A 21,652-nucleotide genomic window follows, 5' to 3' on the forward strand; every position below is an offset into this window, starting at 1 on the left:
ATCACGGTTTTGGGACGTTAAACCCATCAATTATATTACTAGGTGGTCGTGTATATATTTGACACAAGACAATTAGGAATCTGACCAGCGTCGTCCCTGAGCCATTGGCGGTGTATCACAACGACCACAAGGTCATCATCACTTGCGTGACAGAATGATAGAGACGAAAAGATTAAATTTCAAACATAGAGCAAAATGTGCATCTCTGTATTTGCACGAACGATATACATGGTAATCACATAATTAAATAAAATGAGTCTAATTGCATATCGCGTAATTACTAAATAGAAGGTGAAAGCTCGACCAAACACCATAGCAGCTTCGATGGTCAATTTTTGTATTAGAGTGTACCCTGGCACCAGTTATGCACCATCTTCTGCGTTTGTGCGTTTGACTTTGTTATCCTCTGTAGCTTGCGTGAGTGAAGAATTCTTACTGCGAATGAGACGTTTCTCGGGGGTTCTAGTAGTCCTTCTGCCCCGGATGGCAGGCAGCAGTCTCATACATTCATTACATAGCTGTGGTGAACTCTTGATAATAATAAAACACAGTAAATATATTGCTATTCCTCCTCTACCGACATAAAACTACTTAACTTATTAGAGATGAGAGCTGGGCTAGTTGGTACGAATTACTGACTTGAGACATATCTCATTAGCGCAAAAAATAAAGAAGGACAAGACGAAGGAAACAGACAGGATGCAGTGCTAAAGTTGATATTCAGCGCTGCGTCCTTTCTGTTCGCTTGGCCTTGTCCTTCGTTATTTATTGCGCTAATTAGATACGTCTCAAGCTGAACTTGCTATAACTTACTTCATCCACATTAAAGGAGGATTCAACATGTTCATAACACTGCCCAGATGTACCAAACATTCATCTTCTCCTAACACAACCACTGCAGCGAAAGGTCACGCTGCTAGTTGCTCTGATGTGTGAAGTTTACATGACTCATTGCACGTGACTTTGTCCACGTATACTGGGCGGACAGTGTGGCACGCGTTGGAGATGTGGAAAAACACAGCTCAGGAAAAACACCCGTAGCACTTTTGGCCCGGCAAAGCCGGCTGCCACCGGAAATGGGAATCCAAAGCTCACGTACAAATGAATACTTTCACCCACCTTCACTGTGCCCTTCGCCCTTTATGTCCTTCGCATTGGGGGGCGGTTAAAGACCCCAGCTGTCGTGTCGTGCGTCAGTGTCCATTTGGACAGCCACTTCGGGAATAATCATGGATGTGACAACTGGCTGACTCATGCAAAATGAATGCGTCACTTCGACAATCAAATCTTTCACAACGCTCGTTGTTTTTGCTAACGTAGAATTCTGGGGACTGGCTGAACCATTTCGCGTGGAGTGTAATTGTACGCTTCGTTTCAGCTGAACCACGATTTTATCTTCTAAACGACTTCAAAAGTGAAATGCCTTGTTACGCTTGGTGCCAAGGTGGCGATCGGGAATGGTATACGTATACAGACAACTGCAGCTTGGAGGCCAAGACGGGCTATTGCGCTGCCTTAGCATCTTTTTCAGTGTCAGCTAGTATTTCAGGCAAGTGTCGCGGTTGATTTCGAAGAATTTCATGGAAGCTTATCTTTGCAGTGGTGCTAGAAACGCCCGTTGCAATTAATGAGGGGTGGATTTCACAAAGCGTTTCTTTCGTGTTATTTTTTCATTGACTGCTCGCCTTCGCTAATTGTGTGTCCAGCAACATTATTGCCTGAATTTGACTCGTATGGAAAATTCCTGCTAAAGATGCAGGCAAAGATTTAAAATTACTTGACTGACTGTAGGAGCGTTCCGAAAGGCAATTTTCTGAAGCACAAAGCGTAAGCTTTCTTTTGGCGAAATTCTTTTTAGAGCTCGTGGATGCTCACGAAATCTCGACTGCAAAAACTGTCAATTTTGACTTTCCATAACGCGATGAATAAAAACCAGCTTATGCTGGTTCTATTTCTGGCTTACCAAATATTTGCGGCACTGTGGCCTATGCTAAATGTAGAACCTATTAACTGTACTGCGCTGCTTGAATGGTTCCACGTGGAGTCTAGAGAAATGATGTCACGTGTGCATAACACATAAGCGATAAGACTGCATACGCACACAGTTTGAATCCATAAGTCTTGCACATATGCTCAATAACTCGCTGTTTGCAACTTGTTTTAGTTCCAATGAATAAGATCAGTATGTCTTGGTATGACGAGATTATTAGAATACGATTAGAATCGAAGCGTCCCATCATCCTATTCCTGGTAATTTTCTGGATTCGTGTTCGAATCGCCCTTTACTCTTTCCAATTCTTTTCGATGGGTCATCTAGCACATACTTGGTCTCGGTATCACTGTAACCGCTATTGGAAGGATACCCTGTTTTATCCACCTCGTTACACATCGCCAAGGGTGGATCATTGCTCTGAGGCGGGCGTACCATCTAGTGGCATAAAATTGTGCCATGACTCTTTAGTTCCTAGGAAATAGGGTCGCCTTGAACCACCTTCCCGCCTCGTTTTCCAGCATAATTTATGACCAATATTTCAAAATCGCTCTGCAAAATGCTTTGTGACCTCCCCCCCCTTTTTTTTTTAATTGCACGTGTTACACTTTTTTCCCACTTCTTTCTGTAGTGCCTTCGGGCGCGGAAAGTGTTTTAATAAATAAATAAATAAATAAATAAATAAATAAATAAATAAATAAATAAATAAATGCGGGTGCTTTCGGATACAAAGTAATTGGCAGGGTAGCATTTAAGCAAATCTAAGTTTTGGTAAGTATACTTGTGCTATAATAAACGTCAATTGTATGTATTACATTAGAAAGAGAAACGAAATTGCGAAACCACAAGGGTAATGATGCTTCGCACTAAGGTCAACTACATAAGATGCTGAATGGTAAGGGATAAATAGATAAGTTCAAGGGAAAAAGTAGCGCTTCTAATCGAACGCTTTAGCTACATTCACAAATATGTTAGTACCAAAAATAATAAAAACGTGTAACGTTTGAACGATTCATGATAAAGGCGAGAGCATGAAAATGATAACTTGTGCGGCGCAAAAAAGCAAACAAGCACCTTCAGACAAACGTAGCGTGTTTGGCGTTAAGTTGCATTAAGGGGCATTAAGTTGCAGGCGATGCCGTTTCTCTAGCGCATTAGAAAAGGCTTATATTCTCAGCTGTATTAAGTGCACACATAAACAAGTTTTATTACTGCGTACGTATTGTCCGCATGGAGTTGAGTAAACGCCACGTTTCGCATAAGCCGCATGCGCACACAGTGTTCCTACGTGCGCAACGCAGTTACGGAAGCTGTACTACAACTTCGTAATAATGTGCACTTGCATACACCTCGCTCCATTATTACAACATGGTTCGTTGTCCTTCGTAACACGTTAAAAAAATAACTAAAAAATGCGGCCCTAAGAATTGCGCGCCATCAAAGCGCAAGCCTTGGTGCATTCTAGTTTCTTTTTACCGTGGATATTTTCATGGTGCGAAAATACAGGCATGAATACCTGCGTGTTCTCCAATTAGTCAGGCGAAGATAAAAAGCCGTTCTTCCGTAGCAGCACCCATTAAAAGGGAAAAACCACTGCGTAATGCCAGATGAGAACCGCGTGCGCAAACAAATCATCCCCCGTTCTGTAAAGGTATTGCGCATGTACTAATGTCAACGCAACGTACAAATGATGACGTCACCTCCATTTTCTTCCGGACATGGTCATGAAACCGTGACAGCCACCGCGTCGCTACGAAGGGGAGAAAAAGAACTAAGGGCTGAAACGCGTAGGAGCGGAAAGCGCATGACTAGAGCTGGGATACGTTCCCAAGCAAGAGGTTCCGTGGGTTGACGAATTCTCGGCTGAGTCTGTCGAGTACTCTATTAGCATAAAACAAGCGTTGACATGGTTGTTATCTCACACCTTAGGGCACATTTTCGATTCGTTCTTGTTGATTTGCAAAGGCGCCTACGCGCGTTAATTGAATTCCGAATGGAAGCGCGTCAGTGCGACCTGTAAGAAACGTACGCGGTCTGTCCGGCTGACTCTCTAATCGGTTGCCTGCGCCATTTGTTCCGGGAAGGTATGCCAGCTGCAGGTAACACTTTTGGAATGACTGATTGCCTGGCAGTCATCTACTAGGGGGGAATTACTGGCTCGGGAATTTTAGTTTTCAGCTTTGTATCCGCTTAGCAAGCCGCTCTAACTTTGTTACTAGATTATTATCTCGCAAGTCCGCGCATTATATTTCTCAAAATTTCGAAATGAAATTCGCGCTTAAGGACTCTCCTTACTTAGACCCAGTCGGAGCTAGCAAGGAGAGCCAGTTGTGTGCAGACAACGAGTCAAATTGTCCGTGTAATAATTGATCTAAGCTTCGTATCGTTTGAAATGGGCAGTGCCGGACACATCTTCAAATGACTCGAGGAACGGCAACAAACAGATTACAACAGACATTTCACATTATTAGACAATTCACAGCTATTAGAAGTACAAGCAGCAGATGATTAGCACTTGTTTGTTTTTGTTTTTTTTTTTTTGAGAAAGTAAAGGGCCTCTACGCTGCAGCTTGTGTTGTGCCTGTGCTGACTCGAAGAGCTGAAAACATTCTACATAGAGGACTATAATCTGAACACTGGTAAAGTCCCACTCATGCCGTGTTAAAACAACATTTCTCCGACAACCTTCCGTAAAATCTTATTTGACGATCTTATTTGACGTTATCTTATTTGACGATCTAAACAGAAAATTGGGGGACCCTTAAGCTTCGCCTTTAAGAGTTGAACGCAATAGCGAAATCCGGCCCCTGGTGCGCACTTCAACCACTAAGTGCATACTTATTAATGTGTATTGTTACACACACACACGCACACAGACACACACACACGCGCGCGCGAGAATGGTACATACAGGCTTTTGATCTAAAGCAAGAGTCGCATGGCCTCCAAGATATACGCCGCGCGCTTGCCATCTCGGAGGCCATGAAGAGTCTCACAATGCCTCACAGATGGCAGCACATTATCTAGCGTTTGCTGTTTGCTTGATCAACGCCTCCTCTGGAAAGGCGGCATTAGCTTGATATGTTTTCCGCTAGATGGACATAGTTGTCCATTTCCTTTCTCGATTTTTCGCTCACGGATGATTTTTCGCTCACAACCAACGGTCCCGACACCGACGACGGAATTTCTGCGACACGAGCTCTCTAACGCTATCGCGTTAAAATGTAAGTGTTTTAAACAAGCCACCAAAACTTACTACTGATCCTAAGGCATACTAACCTTGATAACGCAAAGCAAAACAATAGTAGACATCATGCAGATAGATAGCATGAATTAATGTTCTGAACTTTAGTAAAAGTTTGAAACGCATCAACAAAAAATAAATAAAACACGTTGGATGCGAACAAAAGGCTCCGAAGCACAGTGCAAGTTACGCAGTTTTTGCCCTCTGCGCTAGTACTTGATCTGGCCTGCAAAGTACACGCACAGACGGAACCGTTCTCAGTATCTGTGTACAGGGCAAAGCCTCACCCTGATTACCTAGCACACTTGCTGCGCGATAGCTCAATGGTTAGCGCGCCAGGGACCCGAATGCGTATTGCTTCAATGTCATCGGTTCAATTACCGGCGGAGAATCTTTCCTTTTGCCTCATGTCCGTTGCAATGGCGCAGCTGGTGATGACACTGTGGCCTGACGACGACAAAAAATGCCGTTGTATGTCGTTTGTGTGAACGTACGTCATCAGCGTAAGAGATTGGATGGACGGATAAGGCAAACCCAATTTCGAGCACTCAAATGCCGTCGCAGTAAAAAATATCAAGATCAAAGGCACGTGTTTGCGCCCATGTGCAGTATTCCAATGAAGCTATACAACTAACGGCTACGTGTGCAATTGGAATTAATTTGATCCCTTACAGTGCGCTATCTACTCGTGCAACCCTCGCGTCGCATTGCTTGTCACATTGCCGCGTACATGTAAATACCGTTAAGACTTATTGCTCCTCTGCGGCACACACCCACTCCAGAGGGTTAGCACTCGCTGGTGCATACGCTAAGAAATTCAAGTAAATCAAGGAATCCCGTGATCATAACGCGATATTCCAATAAGAGTTCGGTGTTCTTTAGAGGTGTTTTGAGTCGACATTATGCAGCCGAGTTCTATGTACACAGGAACATATTTGGGTCATTCCACGCCAATTAAACGTCCCAGCCATTTTGTGTGCGAAAAAAAATTCGCGCGTTTGTTGCATGGAAAACATTGAATTTCTGGAATATTTCGGGGAGAAGAAATCTCTTGGTCGCGTGGGAGCCTTCCGAACTTCGGAGAGTGCCGTCTGAGTGTTGTTTGTCGGAATTTTTTTGCTGAGAGTATCGTTTCTTATTTCAATGCCGCATTTGGTTCACACCTTATGCAAAGGTTTTTTTGTGTAGGGTGTTCGAAGCTCAATAATATTACTGCAGTTTCTCTGCCGCATACGCCTCTATAAATTTTGCCAAAATATTCTATGTTTGCATTTTTTCTCTTGTAATATTGCACAATGTATGAATATCTGAGTATTGAATACTTACTCTATGGAAGGTATATTTCGCGCTAAAAATATTTTCAAATCACTGAAGTTTATAAATTGTCCGAAAAAAAATCACAATTCTGAGAAAATCGTCATATTGGTCCACATTGAGACGCAATTTACACCACGTGATGCTCCAATTAAATATCAGCGTTATACCTCAATCGAAAGCAAATGAATAGGTCTTATATGGCAAGTTACATCATTAGATTTTTTTGTTTTGAGGAAGAAAGTATTTTATGAAGTTTCATATTGCAGGCAATGGGGAACTTCAATTAGGAAGCTGCCGTATGACCAAATGGGAAGGTAGCCGTTGACACTGCGAAATTCGGAAGGCTCCCACGTGACCAACAATTCTTTTCGCTCCGAAATATTCCAGCCATCCGCTGTTTTCAATGCAAAAAATAAGCGCGATTTTGTTTTCGTACACATTTGAGAAGGTCGCTAAAATGGCTGGCACGTTTGGCGTGAGATGACCCATATTCCAGTGAAACTGTTAATATATTCCGGCATTTATTTTCCTGCGGCGGCGTTTGACCTCATGATCAATGTCAAATGTGCACGCAAGGTAAGAAGTGTTGGAACTATTAAATTTGTTTAAAACACGATTATCAATTAGTTTAAATAAAAGATTCCTTGCGTACATCTCATTCAAGGAGACAAGTTGAATGTGCAGTTTTTTTTTTAAATCAGAAGTATATTATTCTTGTTTCAAACGCCAACGTCATACAGGATCCACAGGGGTGTCAGGCAAGAATTCGTACCGCTTTGGTGGTTGAAGCAGATGTCGCAGGGCCGCAACGCAGCCTGTGGGTGAGTGTTGATTAAGAACAAACAGACACAACAACGCTTGAACACAGCCACAGCTCACAAACGAGGCCATGATGCGGAGTACAATTCCCCTAGTACTTTTGAATGATGTCAGGATGTGAGAACTCGCTTATATATATATATATATATATATATATATATATATATATATATATATATATATATATATATATATATATATATATATATATATATATATATATATATATATATATTATATATATATATATATATAAGGCTTGTGCGAATAGTGTTATTTTGGTTCGAAGCTAATTCGAATAGTTACCAGTCGTCCCAAGAATGAGACTGAACAGTTTAAAGTTCTAAGCAAAAAGCCTTTATTTCCGAGGTCACAATGTACAAAGACGTCACAGAGAATCCTTTGGCAACATATATTAAACAGTAAAGAAAAACTATTTATAGGGGTGCTGTAAATGAAGGTGCTCCCTTCTACACAGATAAGTTTTCTGAGATAATATAGAAAACACGCATGGATAGAATGCCACAGAGTCCTTTGGATACATATTTCTTGTAAAAAGATAATGGCATAAGAACTAGAAGCTCCGAATGCATTGGAGAAGGTCCTCCCTTCTAGTTCAAAGGCTACATCGCAGAAAAAAAGAAAGAAATGTCACAGCAAGGCACAGCAGCAAAATCACAGAAGTTCTTTATTTCTTCTAACTTAGAAACTCCTTTGAAAGTATCTTTCAGGGGAAAAAAAGAAAAATACCATCACAAGCAATCACACAGTAAAGGTGTCCCTTCCCACAAATAAAATGAAAGTCAAAAGTTCTCATGCAGAAAAACTAGTCCTTCGACATGTTGGGGAAGAAGGTGCTCTCTTCTGCAGGTTACACTGGCATCCGCTGTCGAGAATAAGCTTTCGCTTGTTGTTTGGGTTGCTGGCACTGACAGATGCCTGCGGGCTATCCTCATAAGTTTGCTCTTCCACCATTCGAGTGTGTTCTCACTGCGAAGAATGAAGGGAGCTCTCATATAGCTCTCAACATCATGTTTGATGGAAGCACTAGACTTCCATCTGAAGCAAAGCTTGTAAAGGCCCCCCACACAGAAGCATCTTGGAAGCTATCTGAAACAGTGCTACTCTCACTCGATGGTTCACAGGGTAAAACTTCCAGCGCTCCCTCTACTGCTTTGGTGAGAAAAGTGCAGGCCCACTGAGCTGCGTATCGAGCTAGCACAATACTAGCGCACACCAGCAAAGGAATGACTTGGGACAACGTGGGATATTTGTCCCCAGATAGATCTGTCGTGGCTTGGGCAAGTGAATCAGGCACCTTCACAGCAACAGTCATTAGCTTCCATTCAACTGCAGTGAGGTTGTCAACGCCATCACACTCTCAAAGCCTAGACATCATGTGATGCTCGTTATTCCAACGCGCGGGAACATCTTGCACCACTTCGAGGACATCCAGCTGCATGTCCCTTAAGACGCGCCCGAGCCTTTGGGCTTTTCTTATAGCGGCCAATGATAGCCGTGGCCTTTGCGCACAGTTGAGAAAATCCAGGTATCTCCCGTTTGACATCACTCCCGCACATCTACAGCGTGTGCCCGAAACATTCTATGCCTATCCAAGGCGACTGAGCAATTGCTGCAGTGAAATTTCTCCCGTTGTCTGTAACGATGTACACTGGTACAGTACTTCGCTCGGGAAGTGCCCACTCCTTCATCATGCTTTTGAGAAAGACCACCAAGTTTCCGGCTGTGTGACCGTCTGCCGTTTCTGTACAAGCCAGTGCTTGCACATGCCGTTGAAATCAGCTGTTCATAACGTGGCATGTTGCCGACAAGTAGCTTTCATTAGCACGCGATGTCCAACCATCTGTCGTTATTGAAATAGCCTCTACTCCACTGTCGATCACCGCCTGAAGGCTGTCCATCAAGCTTCCCGTCTTCGAAGCGAAGAGCTCAGGTATTATTGTTCTGGAAAACGTTGTCCGCGACGGCACGACGTACTCGGGCATTGCAGCGTTCGTAACGGCCAGGAAGCCCGGCCTGAACACACGTACGCGCTGCAACGCGTACGTGTGTTCAGGCCTTTAGGCTTAGAGACCGCAGCACACTTCGTGCTTTGCCGCGCATAACGTTCCTTTTCGTATGCCCCAAGGTCATCCGGTTGCCTCTTTAAATGCGTAGCCAGAGTCGTCGTAGTCCCCGCTGGCGTCTTCAGAGTGGCCTGGCACTTGAAGCACTATGCTTCTTGGCCTGGCGGGACTTCCACAAGAAACTTCCATATCGGTTTCGCATCCTTTAATGCAGTGGCCATGTCGGCGTCGGCCATGTCCCTTGCTTGTAATCGAGATCACGGACGGAGAAAGAATGGAGGGAGCGTTGCGCATCGGCCTAACACGTGATTAAGACGTCAGAATCCAACTGATTGCGTGATCTTGACGGAAATGGTCATTAGGCCGACACCTAGCCGACGCACTGGAATGAAAACGGGTTGGCTTGTTAATGCTGGCTACGTGACGTAATGCTCACTCCTTTCTTCACGTGCATAAAGTGCAACACAAACATAGCCTTCAAGATTGGTATTGCAAACATGGCGTTTATGGCGTAAATGGTTATAAATTGTTTTTAGCGCTCACAAAAGTTTGTTTCCGCCGTCACGTTGGCGTAGACTCATCATCGTCAGGGAGACCGCGCAGTTAGCGGTAGGGCTCATCGTGCTGGTAGTATTGTGTGTGCTTTCTTCCACGCATACACTCTAAGACAAAAAGCCTATCTGTGACTCTTTTCAGAGAGTTCTGAATTGCAACGTATATGACTCTCTTTAAAGAGTCACGGTGACTCTCTTGATGGGTCAGTGTCGGCGAGCTCTAGGAGAGTTCCCTGACCCTCTAGGAAGAGTGGAAGGACTCTTATTTGAAGGATCACGTTACCACTTATAGGGAGTCAAACTACTCTTGCCGGTAACACTCCTACGAGGGTCATGTGACCCGCACCGAAGCGTCAATCGACTCCACAACTATTTTGAGCTACTCATTTGACCCTTGCTCTGTTTTTGCGCGGCTACTGTTGAAAATAGTGAAGTATTCATTTTAAGCAAGTGCAATAATACTTGCCGTTCTGCCCAGTGACTGCAAAAAAAGACTAGTTCAATTTTAGCATTATTTTAATAAAAGTAGTCAAAACAACACACCTTTCGCAGCAAAGTAATATAGAAAGCGCGAAAAGATGGTCTGTGATTTTCAATTATGAAGTTTAGGTATTCCTCATTTACATGCTTGTATGAGTATAGCCAACTAAAATGTATAACTGATGTACACAGTGTCATATAGTGAAAAATAAATTGCAGAAACAGGCATCATGTTTCAATCTTTATTCCTTATGATTAAGATTAAATCAAAAAGTGGTGATGGCTGGAGGCATCAGACTTGTGACTCGCTAGGCTGTCGCTCCTCTTCAGCGTGAGCACCATCAAAACGGTACCTGAAAAGCAGAAGGTGATATTATGATGTGAAAATGAAATTGCAGTAAAAGTTTGCAAAATCTACGCAATAAGTAGTTCACACGGACATAATGAAGACTCCCAACAAAACAAGAAATGCAAACAGGCATGGTAAGGAACCAAGTTTTTTGCCGTTATCGTGTAAAACACAACTTGCAAATAGTCGCTTTTGTAGCACGTCACTTGGCGACAAACTTGCAGCACAATGTCATGTGAGCCTCTTTTAAACAACAAAGGAAATGCGTTTAAGCTCCTTTGCGGGGGGGGGGGGGACACTCACCTCTTTTCCTACGTCGTCTTGTCCAACCAAAGGTAATGTAGGACCGACTGCCTCGTTCGGTTGACAGGGCGAACGCCGCTGTTGATTTTTCCATCACGAGCGGTGAGGCGCCAGACCAAGCGACACCTTCGTTTCCCCGAGTGTGGCTGTCAACGGAGTGAATAGGCGGCAGAAGTGATCCGGGATTCTAGGAATAACAACAACATACACACTGCTTATTTGTATTTAAAACCATATTTGTTCAACAAACCGTTACTTACACACATCTGACACGAGTGTTTCGTTCGAAACAATTTCCCAACGAAAACAAGTTTTCACGTAAAAGGTAGCGGGAACATCGTTTCGCAATAGGCACTGGCTATGCACGAATGAAAGCACTTCTTTTCCGAGAAACCACTTCAAAATTTGGTTTCACAATAAGCACGGCTTTGCTCCAGCATATTCCAACACCCAGGCACATCCTCCGGCAGTCAGGGGCACGCCGTGTGCGGTTACTGACCGCATGTTTTACAAACGTAACCCATCCTTAAATATTCAGCAAACCAGGGGCGTAGCCAGAAATTTTTTTCGGGGGGGGGGGGGGGGGTGGTTCAACAATACTTTATGTATGTTCGTGCGTGCGTTTGTATGTGTGCATGCCTATATACGCAAGCAAAACTGAAAAATTTCGGGGGGGTTTGAACCCCCCAACCCCCCCCCCTTGTCTACGCCCCTGCAGCAAACACATTCGAGTACGAGCGTCCGAACGACACCCAGCGCTCGTGGACGCCGTCAGCGTCGAGATCAGACATGTGATATGCTAGAATTAGCGCATATAACTCCTACAATCACGTACACTCACTTCATTCTCTTATATCGTCATCGCAGATGTTGGCAAACCACGAAAGCAGCAAACAGAAACAAAGGAAAAAAGTGCACGGCGGCGGCCGCAACAACGCGCGCCGTCGAAAATCTCTAGCTTTTTCGCCTTACCGGCGAGGCGTGTCCAACTTACTAACGCGTACGTGCTGGAAGCAGCCTACTATATCTGCACTTCAAACTACAGTCTTTAAGCCAAGAAAAACCATAATATATAGTGCGTCTAAGCGTTCTGTATACGGGCTTTTTTTCACGTTCCCACGCGCGGAAGCACGCTGCACACTCAAGGTTGGTGGAAATGTTGTTATGAAGTAGAATAAAGCATCTCAAAACGACATCTTGCACCTTCAATAGTGCAGACACAATGTGCGATCAGCAAAAAATTACCCTTGATAATTGTTTGCATCGCTCATTTTATGGGAGCTTGTACAGCAACCAGCATAACGGTGTCAACCCGTTAACTGACAGCTTTAGTTGGGCATCCGCAACAGCCCCGCGCACGCAGGCTGCTGTGGGAAATGGCTGGCAGATAACTTCAGCAGAGCTGCAGCAGACGCCCAGCTAAAGCTCTATAATTAGTACCTACAAAAGCAGTACACTCACCGTTAACCGGCGCACGTTGTCCGTGTCCACAGCTTCATGAATATTCCGCCCTCCAAGCGTGACTTCGAGCACGGAGCCTGGTGTCAACGCCACCGAAGATGCGCATTTTTGTTCGAACACAAAACTGCACGACAGGCAACGGACACAACCCGCGCTACCGACACTACCGACGCAACGCATTCCAAGAGACTGAGCAGACTGAGAGAGCAGACCGAGGCGCGGCGCCAGCCCTTCTGGCTCCGGCGGCGAGCCACCGCGCCAGAAAGGCGCCGAACGGCAAACGCGCGATACGTATGGCGTATACGACGGAAGCCAATCGAAACGCGCTTCAGGAGAGTCCCGTGACTCCAGCCGAACTGCTAAATCTCTTTCTCTTCGTCTACCTCCCAAAAGGGGTCAAATGGACACCCGAAGAGGGTCATGCGGCCGTGACCCTCTTTTGACTCTTTTTTTAGGGGCGTAGCTCCTCTTAGTCTAACCTTCTCACGTCTCCGTTGTCCGGCGTAAACGGATCTCCCGTATGATGCAATAGATGGCGCTGTCTCATAGAAGTACATACAAACTGCAGTTCAGGGAGGATATTCTAGATGGCGCTGTACACAATCTGTGTCGTCATCACCATTTCTCGTCTCATTTCCTAGATGGCGTTGGTGCAATAGAATTGTGTGCAATATGGCACGTGTGTGAATCGACACTAGATGGCGCTGGAAGTGCTGCTGCTCTCCGATTGGCTGCTGCGCGGGCTGCGCGGGGATGCGCGGGGAGCGAGCGTCTCTCTCATTCTGCTGCATCGTCGCCGTACGTGTCGGATCGTTGACGGAGCACGGACGATGCGCAGCGGCGGGCGCTCGCTTGGCGGCAGCCAGGCGGATCCCGTGACGGTGCGCGCCAAGGACGCCGCTGCGAAACGAGCTCAACGAGAAGCGAATCCCGAGACCATGACTGCTTCAGGAGCTTCGCCCAAGCTCTTCATCATTCACCCGTGGATATGCTGTAATTTTTTTCTTGGAGTGTACAGCGGTTGGTGCCCAACGAATCAGATACGTTGACTACATTTTTGTGGATGAGCCCGTTCTCAGCTCCGCGGTTCTATCCGCTGGCGCCAATGCGTTTACCAGTGACGAAGTTCAGGGGTTGGTTCAGCAGGGGTCATTTTTTTCGACGATCGCTTTCGGGGGTACTTTCGCGAGGCGTTCGACCGTCTACAACGAGCCACGATGGTTCGACACACATGCCAACAGTACTACACTATCGATTGGAGACGCCGACGCATCCGGTGACAATCTCACGAAGGTATCGCCAAAAGTGGTCGCTTGCAAGGTGTCGACCATCGTGGCACTACTTTCTGTGCTACTCAGGTATGAGTAAATGCAGCACGTGACGTTGTACAGGTTTTTCAGGCTTAAGTATTGAAATGAAATTCTGCGCCACTAAATATTTGTTGTTGTTTTTTTTTTTCGTTTTTCTGATTTTGCATTTCCCGGCCGGCTCTCACGTTCATTCTCAAGGTCCCTTCAAAAGCGAATCAGCGAGTTTCTACTGCACTTGCACACATTTGTTATATGTTATATTCGTTCACCCCGAATACTTCGAAGTAGAAGCGCTGGAATATATAGGCCTATATACATATATATATATATATATATATATATATATATATATATAGTTGTCCTTGCTTGCGCTACTTCGGCGGTCAAAATAATAGCATTCACCGCAAGTGGAAGCGTCGTATATTTATCTGCTGTTATATCCGTTGAGGAAGTGGCGGACACCACACACATCAGGACGGGGCAAAGAAGGCTTCTCCTCAAAACTAAAAGCACTGAAGGAGCAATGGGAGAAGTTACATAGCAGCGGTAAAAAAGCATCCAACATGATGAAAGGGCAGGGAAAGAACAAACGGTAGAAAAGCAAACGTATAAAGATGTTTATTGGCGGACACTCGGCGAAGGTGAACGACAGCAACAGTCAAGGCGGGGCCGACTCTCTGCGCGAGCTGAGTCGAGGCGGCAAAACACGTCGACTGTGGCGGTCTTGAAAGCGGACCACGTAGCGAAATCGGATGCGTGGTTGTTGTACCATAGGCTTGCGACACCCGCGAGGTGGAAAACCAGGTTGCTCAGTTTGCCTGCCTCGTCCCATTTATTGGGTACGCTGACACGCTCGTAAATCGCGAGCCAGTCCTCGACGTCGGTGCCATCCGCGCCGGTGAAAACAGTGAAAACAGGAGGGTCGCGGATACGGGGGACACCGGGACATCCCGTCGGTGCAGGGGGAGGCGTTTGCTGGGCGGCATCTTGAGTCATGGTAGAGGGCACGGCACGGGATCGAAGCTCCAAGGGCACTGAATGCGGACCGTAGTTGTTTGAAGGGCACAGCACCTACACCAAATTATAAAGATGTTTATTGGCGGACATTCGGTGAAGGTGAAAGACAGCAACATTCAAGGCGGGGCCGACTCTCTGCGCGAGCTGCGTTCTCTCCGAAGAGGGCGAAGAGGGCGACCCACTAGAAGGGGCTGGAGAGGACGACCTACTTCAGAGTTCCAAAGCTTCGCTATAAACGAAAAAAGTTAAGCTAACCAAACGCGCATGCGTGAATATATGTGAAGCGAACATTTATAATAGTAATAATTGTTGGGGTTTTACTTCCAAAAACCCCGATATTATTATGAAGGACGCCCTAGTGGAGGACTCCGGAGATTTAGAGCACCTGGGGTTTTTTAACGTGCGCCTAAATCTATGTACACGGGCGTCTAGCACTTCGCCTCCTTCGAAAGGCGGCCGGGATTGGATACCGCTACCTACGGGTCAGCTGTCAAGTACCAGAGCTGAAGCGAAGCTTTAGTTAAAAGCGGTTAGGTATAATATGCCATGCAACTAACGGCGAGGAGTACAACTCTGCCTGTGCACCATATAATGTTGTGCAATGTTCATGTTTATGCGCAACAACACCGTCATGTCAACACCGTCACACGATCAGCGTCAACGAAGGTTGTATGCACGTTTACTATACGTTCACTAGCGTTCCTGTTGAACTGTGCGTGTACCTACTATCCTAAGTGGGAAAAAAGGTAAATGTGCAGATAACGTTCCTTGTATGCACTGGGTGCTGATTAACGCCGACAGTTTTCTGTCGATTTCAACTCGTGCACCATCGAGGTGCGACGCCTGCACCACAAATGGGGGCGCGCCTTATCCCGCCAGTATACTAATACCACTGACAGCTGTTTGGATGATGCCACTCCCGCCCCGCAGCAATTATCTAGCGTCCTATGTGGCGCCAACGTGTTGCATATTGGCGTCGTTAAAACACTGTCAGAGGAGTTGAAGCGCTGTGCTAAGCTTGCCTATTGTTGTCAGTGCTGAGTCCATCATCCGAAGATACCAAATCTTTATTCTGATATCATTTTGAGCCCCTCGCGTACTGCGGACGAGAAAGAGAGAACGATAAAGGAAAGGCAACTGGGGGGTTACCAGGGGTAAGTCCTGTTGGCTACCCTAAAGAGAAAGGTGAAGAAAAGTTTGACAAGAGGAACGCCACTGTAGTTACCATTGGCCCAGTAACAGTGTTGTGCTCGACGTCACAGGTGGTTAATCAATACCATATCCTTCAGAAATTTCAGCGACGCTTTCAGCGCTTTTCGCAACTTTGGTGTGCTGTCCCATGGTCGCAGGATCTTGTCGACGGTGAAGGGATTTCCATTTAGGCGAGCTAGAGTTACACGGAGTTCAAGCCTTTCATATTCCAAAGATGGGCAGCAGCACCGGAGGTGCTCGGCAGTCTTCTCCACAGCGTAGTCATTGCATTTGGCGGTATCGCCCATTTTGATTTTTAACGAATACGTGTTGGAGAATGCTACGCCGAGACGCGGACGGCTCAACACTGTATCTTCCCCCCGGGAAGGGTCAACTAGTAGCCGCAGTCGCAGCGATGAATCTAGAGAATGCAATCGGTGGTAGTGAGTAAACTCGGGTGTGTGTCACTTCTGCAATGTTATACTGTGCGCTACCTTTCTCAAGCGCTCAGCCCTGCAATTCCTTGATATAGGCGCAGAAAACAAGTTTTGTTTCTTTGTGTGCTTTTCCTGGCAGCTTCATCGACAAGGTCGTTGCCGGAGGTGCCACAAACACTTGGCAGTCACTTGAACACGACGTCGTGTCCTTTTTAGATCGCATGGTGATGCGTTTACCGTATCACCAACGCAAGTTGTTCGCAGGAGCGTTCACAAATAATACTGTCCTGAGGTGCCAAAGCAATATTGCCGTCCGGCAAGCCTAGGGGCGCCTTTTTCATTCCTTTGGACGAACATTAACGGACAACAATGTTCTGCTTCAGCGCCATAGAATTCTTTGCAAGAAGTTTTCCTTTTTAAATCAAATGCACGATACATAAAAGTACTAGTCATTGCTGTGGTAGATTTTGCCGCAATAAGTTATCCAACTCTTGTAACATTATTCTGACGGCTCTCCACATTGCAAACTAAGACGTCACCTGTGAAATAGATTAGCTTACAATCAATGCACGATAGCTCTTGAATGAACTTTGTTCGCCTCTCGCGCCCATCTCTGTAATATCTACAATAGCACGTTCATGCCACACCGGACCTGTCCATGTGCGTCTAAAGGCGCAGATATAGTCCGGCGTTTCCACCACGTACGCCGATAGTAAAAAAAATGCGACATCTTCCCGAAGGGAACCCTGAGGTGATGCGAAGCATCGGGGGGGGGGGGGGGGGGTCCATTGTTTTAATTGCGTAGAGGAAGGTGAAACGGCTAACGAAGGTCTTTATTGAGCAGCGTCTAGTACTTGAGGTGTGCACTATGCTTTGATGAGGATGGCTTTGTGGTCGCTGAAGTGAACCGTGAGGGGATATTGGTGCAGTGGGTGGGTCTTGAAATTGGTGAAGACGTGATCAATGCATGTGCCGTTAATGGTAGTTCTTTTTATGGTATGTATCTACCGATACACCGATACATATTAAACAACGTAACTTGGATAATAAATCGATGTCAACACATTTACTCGCGGCAATAAAAGAAAAGGACTTGCTTTGGACACAACGCAAGCGTTATCCTAACTGTTCAGACTTGCGGGTCAAATTTAAGCAAAGCAGAAGTAAGGTTAATGCTATGATTCGCTCGGCTAAACGAACTCATTTCCGAGCTAAATTTAAGAATGCCAGAATTAACACCTTTAGAGGTGTTAATTCTGGCATTCCGAATTTAAGAATTAACACCTTTAGAGATGTTAACACTCGCGTCCATACTTTGAATAACCTTTCTTCGAGTCAAGCCAACAGCGCACAGGAGATTGCTGATAAATTTAACAGCTTTTTTCTCCCGAACAATTAAAAACACAAATTCCCAGGTAGGCCCGTGCACTTTACGTCACAGTATTAGAGAATAGGCTTATCGGCCTTCTATCTCACAAGAGGACTTACGATCTATCATTTTCAGTTTAAAGTGTAACAAATCTGCTGGTACCGATGGTGTTTCTATTACTGACTTGCATCATACATTTGAATACACCCATGAAGTTCTGCTAGCACTACTTAATCGCATTATTTCTATAGGGGAGAAATTCCCATAAACTTGAAAATAGCAATAGCTACAACAAGAGCTTGATTTGGGCGAGTTGGTTCATGCTGAATATCGTGGGAACAGCGCAACATCAGAAGGAAAAGAAAAGGACGCTCTTTCCTGTGTGTCGTTTTCTTTTCCTTCTGATGTTGCGCTGTTCCCACGATATTCAGCAATAGCTAAACCTTTACACAAAAACGGTGCGCGTGATAAAATTGAAAACTATCGTCCGATATTAATTCTGCCTTCTATAGCACAAATACTAGAAAAACATTTGTTGTTAACGATGACAAGCTTTCTCGACCGCCACAATATTTTGTCGCCCTGTCAGTATTGTTTTCGACAGGGGAAAAGCACTCAGACGCTATTGGAAGACTTCTCTGGTCAGTTGAACGCAGCGTTCGATAACAACAAGGTTACCTGTGCGCTCCTTCTTGACTGCAGCAATGCTGTCGACAATGTCCATCATACCTTGTTATTGAATAAACTTTTTCAATTAGGATATAGGGGTGCTTTCTGGTCTTTGTTGGCAAATTTCCTCCAAGACAGGCGTCAACTAGTATCCGTTGGGCAATCTCGTAGCGCGTTCCAAACCATCAATACCGGCGTTCCACAGGGATCGATTCTTAGTCCGTTGCTATTCAATGTATTTGTAAATGACCTTCACAGCGCGATACCAGTTTCTCTGTATCAATACGTCGACGACACGGTGATCTTGTCGTCTGCTAACAACTTCTATGAGGTGATTACTGTTCTGCAGTCAGCTGCCACTAAAGCGATGGATTGGTTTCGTGACAACCTTATTAATATAAATGTGTCTAAAACTAACCTAATCTACTTCCATAATCCCTTGAAGAAAGTACCCTTTGACTATCCTTTCTTTTTGCATTGTTCGAATTGTTCATCCTGCTCTTGTAGGCCATTACAGTATTCATCTGTTGTGAAGTACCTTGGCTTATACATTGATAGCGACCTTTCCTGGAATAGTCATCTTGCCTATGTTTGCAACAGACTTCGCGCTGTGTCTTGTCTACGATATAATATAAGATGCTACATGCCGTTTTCAGTACGTAAAATGATAACACAGGCTTTAGGCTACAGTATACTGCGTTATGGAATAACCATTTGCGGGCACTGTGCTGTCCGATGGCACAATAGATTAAACAGAATATTACGTTCGATCTTAAAAACTATTTCTTATGACCTGAACATGAACTCGGAGAGAGACATTTTCAAAGTGCTGTTAATGCCGAACTTCAATGATCTCTTAATTCAAACGGTTGTCTTAATACATTTCTGGTCCAAAGAATTCCTGGTTCCTTATGTCACTTCCCGTTCTTTAAGGCCCAAAGTCCGTTACTGGAGACCGCGGGGTTCAACAAGGTATGGAACTAGAATACGAGCCCATTATGTTCCAACTTATTACAATGTGCTACCCCCCAGCATTTTTCGCATAAAAACAAAATACAAATTAAAGAAAGTGCTGCGGCGTATCTGTCGATAATTGTAATGCATGTCATGTCTGGTGTTATTTCATATGTACTCATTTGCAAGCATGCTGCTGAACAATCATCTAGTGTGGTACTTTGCTTAAGAAACTCTTCTGTAATTGTTATATATTGCTAATAACTATCGCTTGTATGCCCTGTTGCTTCTATGCGCACGTTGTTTGTTGTCCTATCATCGCTCTTATGCCATGTACTACAGCCTTGTAACGCGTTCGGTTTGTTTTGCTGTCTGCCAGGCTCTGCCACTCAAGCCACCAATTGGCAGGCCTAACCACATGTGCTGCTTTATTTGAAGAAATAAAAGGCATTGTTATTATTATCTGTCCCGAAGCTAACGGCCCTTATAGTACCTAATATGCAGCTCACTTCAAAAATTACTGTGTAATTAACTTTTAGAACCTATGCAAACCACACGCTCAATAAAATAACACCCTCGTGGGCTAATTAGATATAAAAGCAGCCTTTTGCACCCTCCGTTTTTTTTTTGTATGTGGAGAGTGTAGTAACTAGAAGAATAAGGATGGATTGGAGCACATTCGGCAAGCATTCTCAAATCATGACTGGTGGTTTACCAATATCCTGCAAGAGGAAGGTATATAACAGCTGTATCTTACCGGTACTTGCCTACGGAGGAGAAGCCTGGAGGCTTACAAAGAAGGTTCAACTTAAATTGAGGACGACGCAGCGAGCAATGGAAAGGAAAATGATAGATGCAACTTTAAGGGACAAGGAGAGAGCAGAGTGGGTCAGGAAACAAATGGTTGTTGAGGGCATCTTAGTTGAAATCAAGAAGAAAAAATGGGCATGGGCAGGGCATGTAGCACGTAGGCAAGGTAACCGCTGGTCATTAAGAGTAACAGACTGGATCCCAAGAGAAGGCAAACGTGCGAGCGGGAGACAGAAGGTTAGGCGGGCAGAAGAGTTTAAGAAGTCTGCGTGTATAACGTGGCTGCAGCAAACACTGGACCTGGTTGATTTGTGGCACATGGGAGAGGCATTGCCTGGCAGTGAGCACAGTCATGCTGCTGCTGCTGCTGCTGCTGCTGCTGCTGATGATGATGATGATGCTAAAGTTACGTTGAAAAGACAGTCACAAAAACGCGCTAATTAACTTTTGTTTTATTGTCAACTTGAGGGCAGTTGTTTATGTGAGAAAGTTTAGGGCGTGGCAATTCATGCAATGACCATTCTTTAGAACTAAAGAAAATCATTCATAATTTGAAATATTTGTCAGCGAATTTCAAGGCCCAGATCCAGGCATTTTCGGAACTGAGCGTGCCGGAGGCGCAGAAAGCGTTGCCACTCTGTTACGTCAAACTGGAACTCCCGGTGACTACGAAATGACGAAATCTGAACCCAGTGCCCCTCTTACAGTCTATTTTAGAATTGAAAACTGGGCAAGTTTGTAACGATTCATAGCTAGGTGAGGTAAACAGCGCAAAAAAACGAAGACAGAGTAAAGGAGGGACGTCAGCGCTCGTGGTGTGTCCCTCCTTTACTCTGTCTTCGTTTTTTTTTTCTTTTGCGCTGTTTACCTCACCTAGCTGTGAGCCTATTTTATTACTACTTATATTTGTTGCGCTCTAGGAAATACATCTTCCGTCTGCAGAGCAGCGTGTCGGGTAGATTTAAAACTGCCGCATCTGCAAAAACCAGAATTCAGCATATACATATGTCTACAACGACGCGTTCTGTCCGTTTCTGCATTTTTCGGAATTCGCCGCATTCGGATAACCTCAATAGCGCAGATGTCCGCTGTTATCTGACCCGATTGGCGACTATAAACCTTGGCCCATGTAGCGGGACCGTCCGCCGTGCCGCCCCAACCGCCACTGCATCGGATTACATTGCGGGTGGAGACGTAACCGAGGAACGAATGCGCCACCCGCTACGATTGCCTGGAGTTCCCGAAACTGCCGGCAGCTGACGAATGCAGGCTATGCAGGATCTCCTGGAGC

Source organism: Rhipicephalus sanguineus, chromosome 1 (genome assembly GCF_013339695.2).
Source record: "Rhipicephalus sanguineus isolate Rsan-2018 chromosome 1, BIME_Rsan_1.4, whole genome shotgun sequence".
NCBI classification, from domain to species: domain Eukaryota; kingdom Metazoa; phylum Arthropoda; class Arachnida; order Ixodida; family Ixodidae; genus Rhipicephalus; species Rhipicephalus sanguineus.